The sequence below is a fragment of the Equus caballus genome, chromosome 7 (genome assembly GCF_041296265.1).
Source record: "Equus caballus isolate H_3958 breed thoroughbred chromosome 7, TB-T2T, whole genome shotgun sequence".
NCBI classification, from domain to species: domain Eukaryota; kingdom Metazoa; phylum Chordata; class Mammalia; order Perissodactyla; family Equidae; genus Equus; species Equus caballus.
Window position 1 is genome coordinate 44,967,189 of NC_091690.1, and position 14,332 is coordinate 44,981,520.

The following is a 14,332-nucleotide window of genomic DNA, read 5'->3' on the forward strand; positions in this document are numbered from 1 at the left end:
TCAAGGGCAGACTGGTCCCACAGCGTCCGGCTTCCAGCTCTTTGGGAAGCTAAGAAACAGCTCACTCTGGTCAGGGCTTTTACAAGCCTACCGGGAGCATGTCTTACAAAGGCCTATGAAACGCAGTTTCATCTCAGGCATGCTCTCGCTGAAGTAGAACTTCTGCTCTGCCGTGTCCTACATGGGCCTAGATCTGAAAGGGACAAAGTCCTCTGCTGTGTCTTCAATGGCAGACAGGCCCCACAGCGTCCGGCTTCCAGCTCTTTTGCAGTCTAAGAAACAACTCGCTCTGCACAGGGCTCTTAAAGCCTAGCAGTAACATGTCTTACAAAGGCCTGTGAGACGCACTTTCTTCCCAGGCCTGATCTCGCTGAAGTAGAACTTCTGCTCTGCCGTGTTCTACATGGGCCTAGAGCTGAAAGGGACAAAGTCCTCTGCTGTGTCTTCAATGGCAGACAGGCCCCACAGGGTCCGGCTTCCAGCTCTTTGGGCAGCTAAGAAACAGCTCGCTCTGCACTGGTGTTTTACAGCCTACTGGGAACATGTCCTACAAAGGCCTGTGAAACGCAGTTTCTTGCCAGGACTGATCTCGGTGAAGTAGAACTTCTGCTCTGCCGTGTCCTACATGGGCCTAGAGCTGAAAGGGACAAAGTCCTCTGTTGTGTCTTCAAGGGCAGACAGGCCCCACAGCGTCCGGCTTCCAGCTCTTTTGCAGTCTAAGAAACAACTTGCTCTGCACAGGGCTCTTAAAGCCTAGCGGGAACATGTCTTACAAAGGCCTGTGACACGCACTATCTTCCCAGGCCTGATCTCGCTGAAGTAGAACTTCTGCTCTGCCGTGTTCTACATGGGCCTAGAGCTGAAAGGGACAAGGTTCTGCCTTTTGTCCTCAAGGGCAGACAGGTCCCACAGCGTACGGCTTCCAGCTCTTTGGGCAGCTAAGAAACAGCTCGCTCTGCACTGGCGTTTTACAGCCTACGTGGAACATGTCCTACAAAGGCCTGTGAAACGCAGTTTCTTGCCAGGCCTGATCTCGGTGAAGTAGAACTTCTGCTCTGCCGTGTCCTACATTGGCCTAGAGCTGAAAGGGACAAAGTCCTCTGTTGTGTCTTCAAGGGCAGACATGCCCCACAGCGTCCGGCTTCCAGCTCTTTTGCAGTCTAAGAAACAACTCGCTCTGCACATGGCTCCTACAAGCCTACCAGGAACATGTTTACAAAGGCCTGCTAACGCAGTTTCTTCCCAGGCCTGATCTCGCTGAAGCAGAAGTTCAGCTCTGCCGTGTCCTACATGGGCCTAGAGCTCAAAGGGAGAAAATCCAGCCTTGTGTCCTCAAGGGCAGAGAGGCCCCACATCGTCGGGCTTCCAGCTCTATGGGTAGCTGAGAAACAGCTTGCTCTGCACTGCTGTTTTACAGCCTACCGGGAACATGTCTTACAAAGGCCTGTGAAACGCAGTTTCTTCCCAGACCTGATCTCGCTGAAGTAGAACTTCTGCTCTGCCGTGTTCTACATGGGCCTAGAGCTGAAAGCGACAAAGTTCTGCCTTTTGTCCTCAAGGGCAGACAGGTCCCACAGCGTCCGGCTTCCACCTCTTTGGGAAGACAAGAAACAGCTCACTCTGCACAGGGCTTTTACAAGCCTACCGGGAGCATGTCTTACAAAGGCCTATGAAACGCAGTTTCCTCTCAGGCCTGCTCTCGCTGAAGTAGAACTTCTGCTCTGCCGTGTCCTACATGGGCCTAGATCTAAAAGGGACAAAGTCCTGTCTTGTGTCCTCAAGGGCAGACAGGCCCCACAGCGTCCGGCTTCCAGCTCTTTTGCAGTCTAAGAAACAACTCGCTCTGCACAGGGCTCTTAAAGCCTACCGGGAGCATGTCTTACAAAGGCCTGTGAGACGCAGTTTCTTCCCAGGCCTGATCTCGCTGAAGTAGAACTTCTGCTCTGCCGTGTCCTATTTGACCCTAGAGCTGCAATTCACAAAGTCCTGCCTTGTTTCCACAAGGGGAGGCAAGTCCCTCAGCGTCCGGCTTCCAGCTCTTTGGGCAGCTAAGAAACAACTCGCTCTGCACAGGGCTCCTACAAGCCTACCAAGAACAAGTTTACAAAGGCCTGCGAAACGCAGTTTCTTCCCAGGCCTCATCTCGCTGAAGCAGAAGTTCAGCTCTGCCGTGTCCTACATGGGCCTAGAGCTCAAAGGGAGAAAGTCCAGCCTTGTGTCCTCAAGGGCAGAGAGGCCCCACAGCGTCTGGCTTCCAGCTCTTTGGGCAGCTGAGAAACAGCTTGCTCTGCACTGCTGTTTTACAGCCTACTGGGAACATGTCTTTCAAAGGCCTGTGAAACGCAGTTTCTTCCCAGACCTGATCTCGCTGAAGTAGAACTTCTGCTCTGCCGTGTCCTACATGGGCCTAGAGCTGAAAGGGACAAAGTTCTGCCTTTTGTCCTCAAGGGCAGACAGGTCCCACAGCGTCCGGCTTCCAGCTCTTTGGGAAGCTAAGAAACAGCTCACTCTGGTCAGGGCTTTTACAAGCCTACCGGGAGCATGTCTTACAAAGGCCTATGAAACGCAGTTTCATCTTAGGCCTGCTCTCGCTGAAGTAGAACTTCTGCTCTGTCGTGTCCTACATGGGCCTAGAGCTGAAAGGGACAAAGTCCTCTGCTGTGTCTTCAATGGCAGACAGGCCCCACAGCGTCCGGCTTCCAGCTCTTTGGGCAGCTAAGAAACAGCTCGCTCTGCACTGGTGTTTTACAGGCTACTGGGAACATGTCCTACAAAGGCCTGTGAAACGCAGTTTCTTGCCAGGCCTGATCTCGGTGAAGTAGAACTTCTGCTCTGCCGTGTCCTACATGGGCCTCGAGCTGAAAGGGACAAAGTCCTCTGTGGTGTCTTCAAGGGAGACAGGCCCCACAGCGTCCGGCTTCCAGCTCTTTTGCAGTCTAAGAAATAACTCGCTCTGCACAGGGCTCTTAAAGCCTAGCGGGAACATGTCTTACAAAGGCCTGTGAGACGCACTTTCTTCCCAGGCCTGATCTCGCTGAAGTAGAACTTCTGATCTGCCGTGTTCTACATGGGCCTAGAGCTTAAAGGGACAAGGTTCTGCCTTTTGTCCTCAAGGGCAGACAGATCCCACAGCGTCCGGCTTCCAGCTCTTTGGGCAGCTAAGAAACAACTCGCTCTGCACAGGGCTCCTACAAGCCTACAAGGAACATGTTGACAAAGGCCTGCGAAACGCAGTTTCTTCCCAGGCCTGATCTCGCTGAAGCAGAAGTTCAGCTCTGCCGTGTCCTACATGGGCCTAGAGCTCAAAGGGAGAAAGTCCAGCCTTGTGTCCTCAAGGGTGGACAGGTCCCACAGCGTCCGGCTTCCAGCACTTTAGGAAGCTAAGAAACAGCTCACTCTGCAGAGGGCTTTTACAAGCCTACCGGGAGCATGTCTTACAAAGGCCTATGAAACGCAGTTTCATCTCAGGCCTGCTCTCGCTGAAGTAGAACTTCTGCTCTGCCGTGTCCTACATGGGCCTAGAGCTGAAAGGGACAAAGTCCTCTGCTGTGTCTTCAATGGCAGACAGGCCCCATAGCGTCCGGCTTCCAGCTCTTTGGGCAGCTAAGAAACAGCTCGCTCTGCACTGCTGTTTTACAGCCTACCGGGAACATGTCTTACAAAGGCCTGTGATACGCAGTTTCTTCCCAGACCTGATCTCGCTGAAGTAGAACTTCTGCTCTGCCGTGTCCTGCATGGGCCTAGAGCTGAAAGGGACAAAGTCCTGTCTTGTGTCCTCAAGGGCAGACTGGTCCCACAGCCTCCGGCTTCCAGCTCTTTGGCAGGCTAAGAAACAACTCGCTCTGCACAGGGCTCTTAAAGCCTACCGGGAACATGTCTTACAAAGGCCTGTGAAACGCAGTTTCTTCCCAGGCCTGATCTCGCTGAAGTAGAACTTCTGCTCTGCCGTGTTCTACATGGGCCTAGAGCTGAAAGGGACAAAGTTCTGCCTTTTGTCCTCAAGGGCAGACAGGTCCCACAGCGTCCGGCTTCCAGCTCTTTGGGAAGCCAAGAAACAGCTCACTCTGCTCAGGGCTTTTACAAACCTACAGGGAGCATGTCTTACAAAGGCCTATGAAACGCAGTTTCATCTCAGGCCTGCTCTCGCTGAAGTAGAACTTCTGCTCTGCCGTGTCCTACATGGGCCTAGAGCTAAAAGGGACAAAGTCCTGTCTTGTGTCCTAAAGGGCAGACAGGCCCCACAGCGTCCGGCTTCCAGCTCTTTTGCAGTCTAAGAAACAACTCGCTCTGCACAGGGCTCTTAAAGCCTACCGGGAACATGTCTTACAAAGGCCTGTGAGACGCACTTTCTTCCCAGGCCTGATCTCGCTGAAGTAGAACTTCTGCTCTGCCGTGTTCTACATGGGCCTAGAGCTGAAAGGGACAAAGTCCTCTGCTGTGTCTTCAATGGCAGACAAGCCCCACAGCGTCCGGCTTCCAGCTCTTTGGGCAGCTAAGAAACAGCTCGCTCTGCACTGGTGTTTTACAGCCTACTGGGAACATGTCCTACAAAGGCCTGTGAAACGCAGTTTCTTGCCAGGACTGATCTCGCTGAAGTAGAACTTCTTCTCTGCCATGGCCTACATGGACCTAGAGCTGAAAGGGACAAAGTTCTGCCTTTTGTCCTCAAGGGCAGACTCGTCCCACAGCGTCCGGCTTCCGGCTCTTTGGGAAGCTAAGAAATAGCTCACTCTGCACAGGGCTTTTACAACCCTACCGGTAGCATGTCTTACAAAAGCCTGTGAGACGCAGTTTCTTCCCAGGCCTGATCTCGCTGAAGTAGAACTTCTACTCTGCCATGTCCTATTTGACCCTAGAGCTGCAATTCCCAAAGTCCTGCCTTGTTTCCACAAGGGGAGGCAAGTCCCTCAGCGTCCGGCTTCCAGCTCTTTGGGCAGCTAAGAAACAACTCGCTCTGCACAGGGCTCCTACAAGCCTACCAGGAACAAGTTTACAAAGGCCTGCGAAACGCAGTTTCTTCCCAGGCCTGATCTCGCTGAAGCAGAAGTTCAGCTCTGCCGTGTCCTATATGGGCCTAGAGCTCAAAGGGAGAAAGTCCAGCCTTGTGTCCTCAAGGGCAGAGAGGCCCCACAGCGTCTGGCTTCCAGCTCTTTGGGCAGCTGAGAAACAGCTTGCTCTGCACTGCTGTTTTACAGCCTACTGGGAACATGTCTTTCAAAGGCCTGTGAAACGCAGTTTCTTCCCAGACCTGATCTCGCTGAAGTAGAACTTCTGCTCTGCCGTGTCCTGCATGGGCCTAGAGCTGAAAGGGACAAAGTCCTGTCTTGTGTCCTCAAGGGCAGACTGGTCCCACAGCGTCCGGCTTCCAGCTCTTTGGGAAGCTAAGAAACAGCTCACTCTGGTCAGGGCTTTTACAAGCCTACCGGGAGCATGTCTTACAAAGGCCTATGAAACGCAGTTTCATCTCAGGCATGCTCTCGCTGAAGTAGAACTTCTGCTCTGCCGTGTCCTACATGGGCCTAGATCTGAAAGGGACAAAGTCCTGTGCTGTGTCTTCAAGGGCTGACAGGTCCCAAGCGTCCGGCTTCCAGCTCTTTGGGCAGCTAAGAAACAGCTCGCTCCGCACTGGTGTTTTACAGCCTACTGGGAACATGTCTTACAAAGGCCTGCGAAACGCAGTTTCTTGCCAGGCCTGATCTCGCTGAAGTAGAACTTCTGCTCTGCCGTGTCCTGCATGGGCCTAGAGCTGACAGGGACAAAGTCCTGTCTTGTGTCCTCAAGGGCAGACTGGTCCCACAGCGTCCTGCTTCCAGCTCTTTGGACAACTGAGAAACAGCTTGCTCTGCACTGCTGTTTTACAGCCTACTGGGAACATGTCTTACAAAGGCCTGTGAAACGCAGTTTCTTCCCAGGCCTGATCTCGCTGAAGTAGAACTTCTGCTCTGCCGTGTTCTACATGGGCCTGGAGCTGAAAGGGACAAAGTTCTGCCTTTTGTCCTCAAGGGCAGACAGGTCCCACAGCGTCCGGCTTCCAGCTCTTTGGGAAGCTAAGAAACATCTCACTCTGCACAGGGCTTTTACAAGCCTACCGGGAGCATGTCTTACAAAGGCCTATGAAACGCAGTTTCATCTCACGCCTGCTCTCGCTGAAGTAGAACTTCTGCTCTGCCGTGTCCTACAGGGGCCTAGAGCTCAAAGGGAGAAAGTCCAGCCTTGTGTCCATAAGGGCAGAGAGGCCCCACCGCGTCCGGCTTCCAGCTCTTTGGGCAGCTAAGAAACAAGTCGCTCTGCACAGGGCTCTTAAAGCCTACCGGGAACATGTCTTACAAAGGCCTGTGAGACGCAGTTTCTTCCCAGGCCTGATCTCGCTGAAGTAGAACTTCTGCTCTGCCGTGTCCTATTTGACCCTAGACCTGCAATTCACAAAGTCCTGCCTTGTTTCCACAAGGGGAGGCAAGTCCCTCAGCGTCCGGCTTCCAGCTCTTTGGGCAGATAAGAAACAACTCGCTCTGCACAGGGCTCCTACAAGCCTACCAGGAACATGTTTACAAAGGCCTGTGAAACGCAGTTTCTTCCCAGGCCTGATCTCGCTGAAGCAGAAGTTCAGCTCTGCCGTGTCCTATATGGGCCTAGAGCTCAAAGGGAGAAAGTCCAGCCTTGTGTCCTCAAGGGCAGAGAGGCCCCACAGCGTCTGGCTTCCAGCTCTTTGGGCAGCTGAGAAACAGCTTGCTCTGCACTGCTGTTTTACAGCCTACTGGGAACATGTCTTTCAAGGCCTGTGAAACGCAGTTTCTTCACAGACCTGATCTCGCTGAAGTAGAACTTCTGCTCTGCCGTGTCCTGCATGGGCCTAGAGCTGAAAGGGACAAAGTCCTGTCTTGTGTCCTCAAGGGCAGACTGGTCCCACAGCGTCCGGCTTCCAGCTCTTTGGCAGGCTAAGAAACAACTCGCTCTGCACAGGGCTCTTAAAGCCTACCGGGAACATGTCTTACAAAGGCCTGTGAAACGCAGTTTCTTCCCAGGCCTGATCTCCCTGAAGTAGAACTTCTGCTCTGCCGTGTTCTACATGGGCCTAGAGCTGAAAGGGACAAAGTTCTGCCTTTTGTCCTCAAGGGCAGACAGGTCCCACAGCGTCCGGCTTCCAGCTCTTTGGGAAGCCAAGAAACAGCTCACTCTGCACAGGTCTTTTACAAACCTACAGGGAGCATGTCTTACAAAGGCCTATGAAACGCAGTTTCATCTCAGGCCTGCTCTCGCTGAAGTAGAACTTCTGCTCTGCCGAGTCCTACATTGGCCTAGAGCTGAAAGGGACAAAGTCCTCTGTTGTGTCTTCAAGGGCAGACAGGCCCCACAGCGTCCGGCTTCCAGCTCTTTTGCAGTCTAAGAAACAACTCGCTCTGCACAGGGCTCTTAAAGCCTACCGGGAACATGTCTTACAAAGGCCTGTGAGACGCAGTTTCTTCCCAGGCCTGATCTCGCTGAAGTAGAACTTCTGCTCTGCCGTGTCCTATTTGACCCTAGAGCTGCAATTCACAAAGTCCTGCCTTGTTTCCACAAGGGGAGGCAAGTCCCTCAGAGTCCGGCTTCCAGCTCTTTGGGCAGCTAAGAAACAACTCGCTCTGCACAGGGCTCCTACAAGCCTACCAGGAACATGTTTACAAAGGCCTGCGAAACGCAGTTTCTTGCCAGGCCTGATCTCGCTGAAGTAGAACTTCTGCTCTGCCGTGTCCTGCATGGGCCTAGAGCTGACAGGGACAAAGTCCTGTCTTGTGTCCCCAAGGGCAGACTGGTCCCACAGCGTCCTGCTTCCAGCTCTTTGGACAACTGAGAAACAGCTTGCTCTGCACTTCTGTTTTACAGCCTACTGGGAACATGTCTTACAAAGGCCTGTGAAACGCAGTTTCTTCCCAGGCCTGATCTCGCTGAAGTAGAACTTCTGCTGTGCCGTGTTCTACATGGGCCTGGAGCTGAAAGGGACAAAGTTCTGCCTTTTGTCCTCAAGGGCAGACAGGTCCCACAGCGTCCGGCTTCCAGCTCTTTGGGAAGCTAAGAAACAGCTCACTCTACACAGGGCTTTTACAAGCCTACCGGGAGCATGTCTTACAAAGGCCTATGAAACGCAGTTTCATCTCACGCCTGCTCTCGCTGAAGTAGAACTTCTGCTCTGCCGTGTCCTACAGGGGCCTAGAGCTCAAAGGGAGAAAGTCCAGCCTTGTGTCCATAAGGGCAGAGAGGCCCCACCGCGTCCGGCTTCCAGCTCTTTGGGCAGCTAAGAAACAAGTCGCTCTGCACAGGGCTCTTAAAGCCTACCGGGAACATGTCTTACAAAGGCCTGTGAGACGCAGTTTCTTCCCAGTCCTGATCTCGCTGAAGTAGAAGTTCAGCTCTGCCGTGTCCTACATGGGACTAGAGCTCAAAGGGAGAAAGTCCAGCCTTGTGTCCTCAAGGGCAGAGAGGCCGCACAGCGTCCGACTTCCAGCTCTTTGGGCAGCTGAGAAACAGCTTGCTCTGCACTGCTGTTTTACAGCCTACCGGGAACATGTCTTACAATGGCCAGTGAAACGCAGTTTCTTCCCAGACCTGATCTCGCTGAAGTAGAACTTCTGCTCTGCCGTGTCCTGCATGGGCCTAGAGCTGAAAGGGACAAAGTCCTGTCTTGTGTCCTCAAGGGCAGACTGGTCCCACAGCGTCCGGCTTCCAGTTCTTTGGCAGGCTGAGAAACAACTCGCTCTGCACAGGGCTCTTAAAGCCTACCGGGAACATGTCTTACAAAGGCCTGTGAAACGCAGTTTCTTCCCAGGCCTGATCTCGCTGAAGTAGAACTTCTGCTCTGCCGTGTCCTACATGGGCCTAGAGCTGAAAGGGACAAAGTTCTGCCTTTTCTCCTCAAGGGCAGACACGTCCCACAGCGTCCGGCTTCCAGCTCTTTGGGAAGCTAAGAAACAGCACACTCTGCACTGGGCTTTTACAAGCCTACCGGGAGCATGTCTTACAAAGGCCTAGGAAACGCAGTTTCATCTCAGGCCTGCTCTCGCTGAAGTAGAACTTCTGCTCTGCCGTGTCCTACGTGGGCCTAGATCTAAAAGGGACAAAGTCCTGTCTTGTGTCCTCAAGGGCAGACAGGCCCCACAGCGTCCGGCTTCCAGCTCTTTTGCAGTCTAAGAAACAACTCGCTCTGCACAGGGCTCTTAAAGCCTACCGGGAACATGTCTTACAAAGGCCTGTGAGACGCAGTTTCTTCCCAGGACTGATCTCGCTGAAGTAGAACTTCTACTCTGCCATGTCCTATTTGACCCTAGAGCTGCAATTCACAAAGTCCTGCCTTGTTTCCACAAGGGGAGGCAAGTCCCTCAGCGTCCGGCTTCCAGCTCTTTGGGCAGCTAAGAAACAACTCGCTCTGCACAGGGCTCCTACAAGCCTACCAGGAACAAGTTTACAAAGGCCTGCGAAACGCAGTTTCTTCCCAGGCCTGATCTCGCTGAAGCAGAAGTTCAGCTCTGCCGTGTCCTATATGGGCCTAGAGCTCAAAGGGAGAAAGTCCAGCCTTGTGTCCTCAAGGGCAGAGAGGCCCCACAGCGTCTGGCTTCCAGCTCTTTGGGCAGCTGAGAAACAGCTTGCTCTGCACTGCTGTTTTACAGCCTACTGGGAACATGTCTTTCAAAGGCCTGTGAAACGCAGTTTCTTCCCAGACCTGATCTCGCTGAAGTAGAACTTCTGCTCTGCCGTGTCCTGCATGGGCCTAGAGCTGAAAGGGACAAAGTCCTGTCTTGTGTCCTCAAGGGCAGACTGGTCCCACAGCGTCCGGCTTCCAGCTCTTTGGGAAGCTAAGAAACAGCTCACTCTGCTCAGGGCTTTTACAAGCCTACCGGGAGCATGTCTTTCAAAGGCCTATGAAACGCAGTTTCATCTCAGGCATGCTCTCGCTGAAGTAGAACTTCTGCTCTGCCGTGTCCTACATGGGCCTAGATCTGAAAGGGACAAAGTCCTGTGCTGTGTCTTCAAGGGCTGACAGGTCCCAAGCGTCCGGCTTCCAGCTCTTTGGGCAGCTAAGAAACAGCTCGCTCCGCACTGGTGTTTTACAGCCTACTGGGAACATGTCTTACAAAGGCCTGCGAAACGCAGTTTCTTGCCAGGCCTGATCTCGCTGAAGTAGAACTTCTGCTCTGCCGTGTCCTGCATGGGCCTAGAGCTGACAGGGACAAAGTCCTGTCTTGTGTCCTCAAGGGCAGACTGGTCCCACAGCGTCCTGCTTCCAGCTCTTTGGACAACTGAGAAACAGCTTGCTCTGCACTTCTGTTTTACAGCCTACTGGGAACATGTCTTACAAAGGCCTGTGAAACGCAGTTTCTTCCCAGGCCTGATCTCGCTGAAGTAGAACTTCTGCTCTGCCGTGTTCTACATGGGCCTGGAGCTGAAAGGGACAAAGTTCTGCCTTTTATCCTCAAGGGCAGACAGGTCTCACAGCGTCCGGCTTCCAGCTCTTTGGGAAGCTAAGAAACAGCTCACTCTACACAGGGCTTTTACAAGCCTACCGGGAGCATGTCTTACAAAGGCCTATGAAACGCAGTTTCATCTCACGCCTGCTCTCGCTGAAGTAGAACTTCTGCTCTGCCGTGTCCTACAGGGGCCTAGAGCTCAAAGGGAGAAAGTCCAGCCTTGTGTCCATAAGGGCAGAGAGGCCCCACCGCGTCCGGCTTCCAGCTCTTTGGGCAGCTAAGAAACAAGTCGCTCTGCACAGGGCTCTTAAAGCCTACCGGGAACACGTCTTACAAAGGCCTGTGAGACGCAGTTTCTTCCCAGGCCTGATCTCGCTGAAGTAGAACTTCTGCTCTGCCGTGTCCTATTTGACCCTATAGCTGCAATTCACAAAGTCCTGCCTTGTTTCCACAAGGGGAGGCAAGTCCCTCAGCGTCCGGCTTCCAGCTCTTTGGGCAGCTAAGAAACAACTCGCTCTGCACAGGGCTCCTACAAGCCTACCAGGAACAAGTTTACAAAGGCCTGCGAAACGCAGTTTCTTCCCAGGCCTGATCTCGCTGAAGCAGAAGTTCAGCTCTGCCGTGTCCTACATGGGCCTAGAGCTCAAAGGGAGAAAGTCCAGCCTTGTGTCCTCAAGGGCAGAGAGGCCCCACATCGTCGGGCTTCCAGCTCTATGGGTAGCTGAGAAACAGCTTGCTCTGCACTGCTGTTTTACAGCCTACCGGGAACATGTCTTACAAAGGCCTGTGAAACGCAGTTTCTTCCCAGACCTGATCTCGCTGAAGTAGAACTTCTGCTCTGCCGTGTTCTACATGGGCCTAGAGCTGAAAGCGACAAAGTTCTGCCTTTTGTCCTCAAGGGCAGACAGGTCCCACAGCGTCCGGCTTCCAGCTCTTTGGGTAGCCAAGAAACAGCTCACTCTGCTCAGGGCTTTTACAAGCCTACCGGGAGCATGTCTTACAAAGGCCTATGAAACGCAGTTTCATCTCAGGCCTGCTCTCGCTGAAGTAGAACTTCTGCTCTGTCGTGTCCTACATGGGCCTAGAGCTGAAAGGGACAAAGTCCTCTGCTGTGTCTTCAATGGCAGACAGGCCCCACATCGTCCGGCTTCCAGCTCTTTTGCAGTCTAAGAAACAACTCGCTCTGCACAGGGCTCTTAAAGCCTAGCGGGAACATGTCTTACAAAGGCCTGTGAGACGCACTTTCTTCCCAGGCCTGATCTCGCTGAAGTAGAACTTCTGCTCTGCCGTGTTCTACATGGGCCTAGAGCTGAAAGGGACAAAGTCCTCTGCTGTGTCTTCAATGGCAGACAGGCCCCACAGGGTCCGGCTTCCAGCTCTTTGGGCAGCTAAGAAACAACTCGCTCTGCACAGGGCTCCTACAAGCCTACCAGGAACAAGTTTACAAAGGCCTGCGAAACGCAGTTTCTTCCCAGGCCTGATCTCGCTGAAGCAGAAGTTCAGCTCTGCCGTGTCCTACATGGGCCTAGAGCTCAAAGGGAGAAAGTCCAGCCTTGTGTCCTCAAGGGCAGAGAGGCCCCACAGCGTCTGGCTTCCAGCTCTTTGGGCAGCTGAGAAACAGCTTGCTCTGCACTGCTGTTTTACAGCCTACTGGGAACATGTCTTTCAAAGGCCTGTGAAACGCAGTTTCTTCCCAGACCTGATCTCGCTGAAGTAGAACTTCTGCTCTGCCGTGTCCTACATTGGCCTAGAGCTGAAAGGGACAAAGTTCTGCCTTTTGTCCTCAAGGGCAGACAGGTCCCACAGCGTCCGGCTTCCAGCTCTTTGGGCAGCTATGAAACAGCTCGCTCTGCACTGGTGTTTTACAGCCTACTGGGAACATGTCCTACAAAGGCCTGTGAAACGCAGTTTCTTGCCAGGACTGATCTCGGTGAAGTAGAACTTCTGCTCTGCCGTGTCCTACATGGGCCTAGAGCTGAAAGGGACAAAGTCCTCTGTTGTGTCTTCAAGGGCAGACAGGCCCCACAGCGTCCGGCTTCCAGCTCTTTTGCAGTCTAAGAAACAACTTGCTCTGCACAGGGCTCTTAAAGCCTAGCGGGAACATGTCTTACAAAGGCCTGTGACACGCACTATCTTCCCAGGCCTGATCTCGCTGAAGTAGAACTTCTGCTCTGCCGTGTTCTACATGGGCCTAGAGCTGAAAGGGACAAGGTTCTGCCTTTTGTCCTCAAGGGCAGACAGGTCCCACAGCGTACGGCTTCCAGCTCTTTGGGCAGCTAAGAAACAGCTCGCTCTGCACTGGCGTTTTACAGCCTACGTGGAACATGTCCTACAAAGGCCTGTGAAACGCAGTTTCTTGCCAGGCCTGATCTCGGTGAAGTAGAACTTCTGCTCTGCCGTGTCCTACATTGGCCTAGAGCTGAAAGGGACAAAGTCCTCTGTTGTGTCTTCAAGGGCAGACATGCCCCACAGCGTCCGGCTTCCAGCTCTTTTGCAGTCTAAGAAACAACTCGCTCTGCACAGGGCTCCTACAAGCCTACTGGGAACATGTCCTACAAAGGCCTGTGAAACGCAGTTTCTTCCCAGGCCTGATCTCGCTGAAGCAGAAGTTCAGCTCTGCCGTGTCCTACATGGGCCTAGAGCTCAAAGGGAGAAAGTCCAGCCTTGTGTCCATAAGGGCAGAGAGGCCCCACCGCGTCCGGCTTCCAGCTCTTTGGGCAGCTAAGAAACAACTCGCTCTGCACAGGGCTCTTAAAGCCTACCGGGAACATGTCTTACAAAGGCCTGTGAGACGCAGTTTCTTCCCAGGCCTGATCTCGCTGAAGTAGAACTTCTGCTCTGCCGTGTCCTATTTGACCCTAGACCTGCAATTCACAAAGTCCTGCCTTGTTTCCACAAGGGGAGGCAAGTCCCTCAGCGTCCGGCTTCCAGCTCTTTGGGCAGCTAAGAAACAACTCGCTCTGCACAGGGCTCCTACAAGCCTACCAGGAACAAGTTTACAAAGGCCTGCGAAACGCAGTTTCTTCCCAGGCCTGATCTCGCTGAAGCAGAAGTTCAGCTCTGCCGTGTCCTATATGGGCCTAGAGCTCAAAGGGAGAAAGTCCAGCCTTGTGTCCTCAAGGGCAGAGAGGGCCCACAGCGTCTGGCTTCCAGCTCTTTGGGCAGCTGAGAAACAGCTTGCTCTGCACTGCTGTTTTACAGCCTACTGGGAACATGTCTTTCAAAGGCCTGTGAAACGCAGTTTCTTCCCAGACCTGATCTCGCTGAAGTAGAACTTCTGCTCTGCCGTGTCCTGCATGGGCCTAGAGCTGACAGGGACAAAGTCCTGTCTTGTGTCCTCAAGGGCAGACTGGTCCCACAGCGTCCTGCTTCCAGCTCTTTGGACAACTGAGAAACAGCTTGCTCTGCACTTCTGTTTTACAGCCTACTGGGAACATGTCTTACAAAGGCCTGTGAAACGCAGTTTCTTCCCAGGCCTGATCTCGCTGAAGTAGAACTTCTGCTCTGCCGTGTTCTACATGGGCCTGGAGCTGAAAGGGACAAAGTTCTGCCTTTTGTCCTCAAGGGCAGACAGGTCCCACAGCGTCCGGCTTCCAGCTCTTTGGGAAGCTAAGAAACAGCTCACTCTACACAGGGCTTTTACAAGCCTACCGGGAGCATGTCTTACAAAGGCCTATGAAACGCAGTTTCATCTCACGCCTGCTCTCGCTGAAGTAGAACTTCTGCTCTGCCGTGTCCTACAGGGGCCTAGAGCTCAAAGGGAGAAAGTCCAGCCTTGTGTCCATAAGGGCAGAGAGGCCCCACAGCGTCCGGCTTCCAGCTCTTTGGGCAGCTAAGAAACAAGTCGCTCTGCACAGGGCTCTTAAAGCCTACCGGGAACATGTCTTACAAAGGCC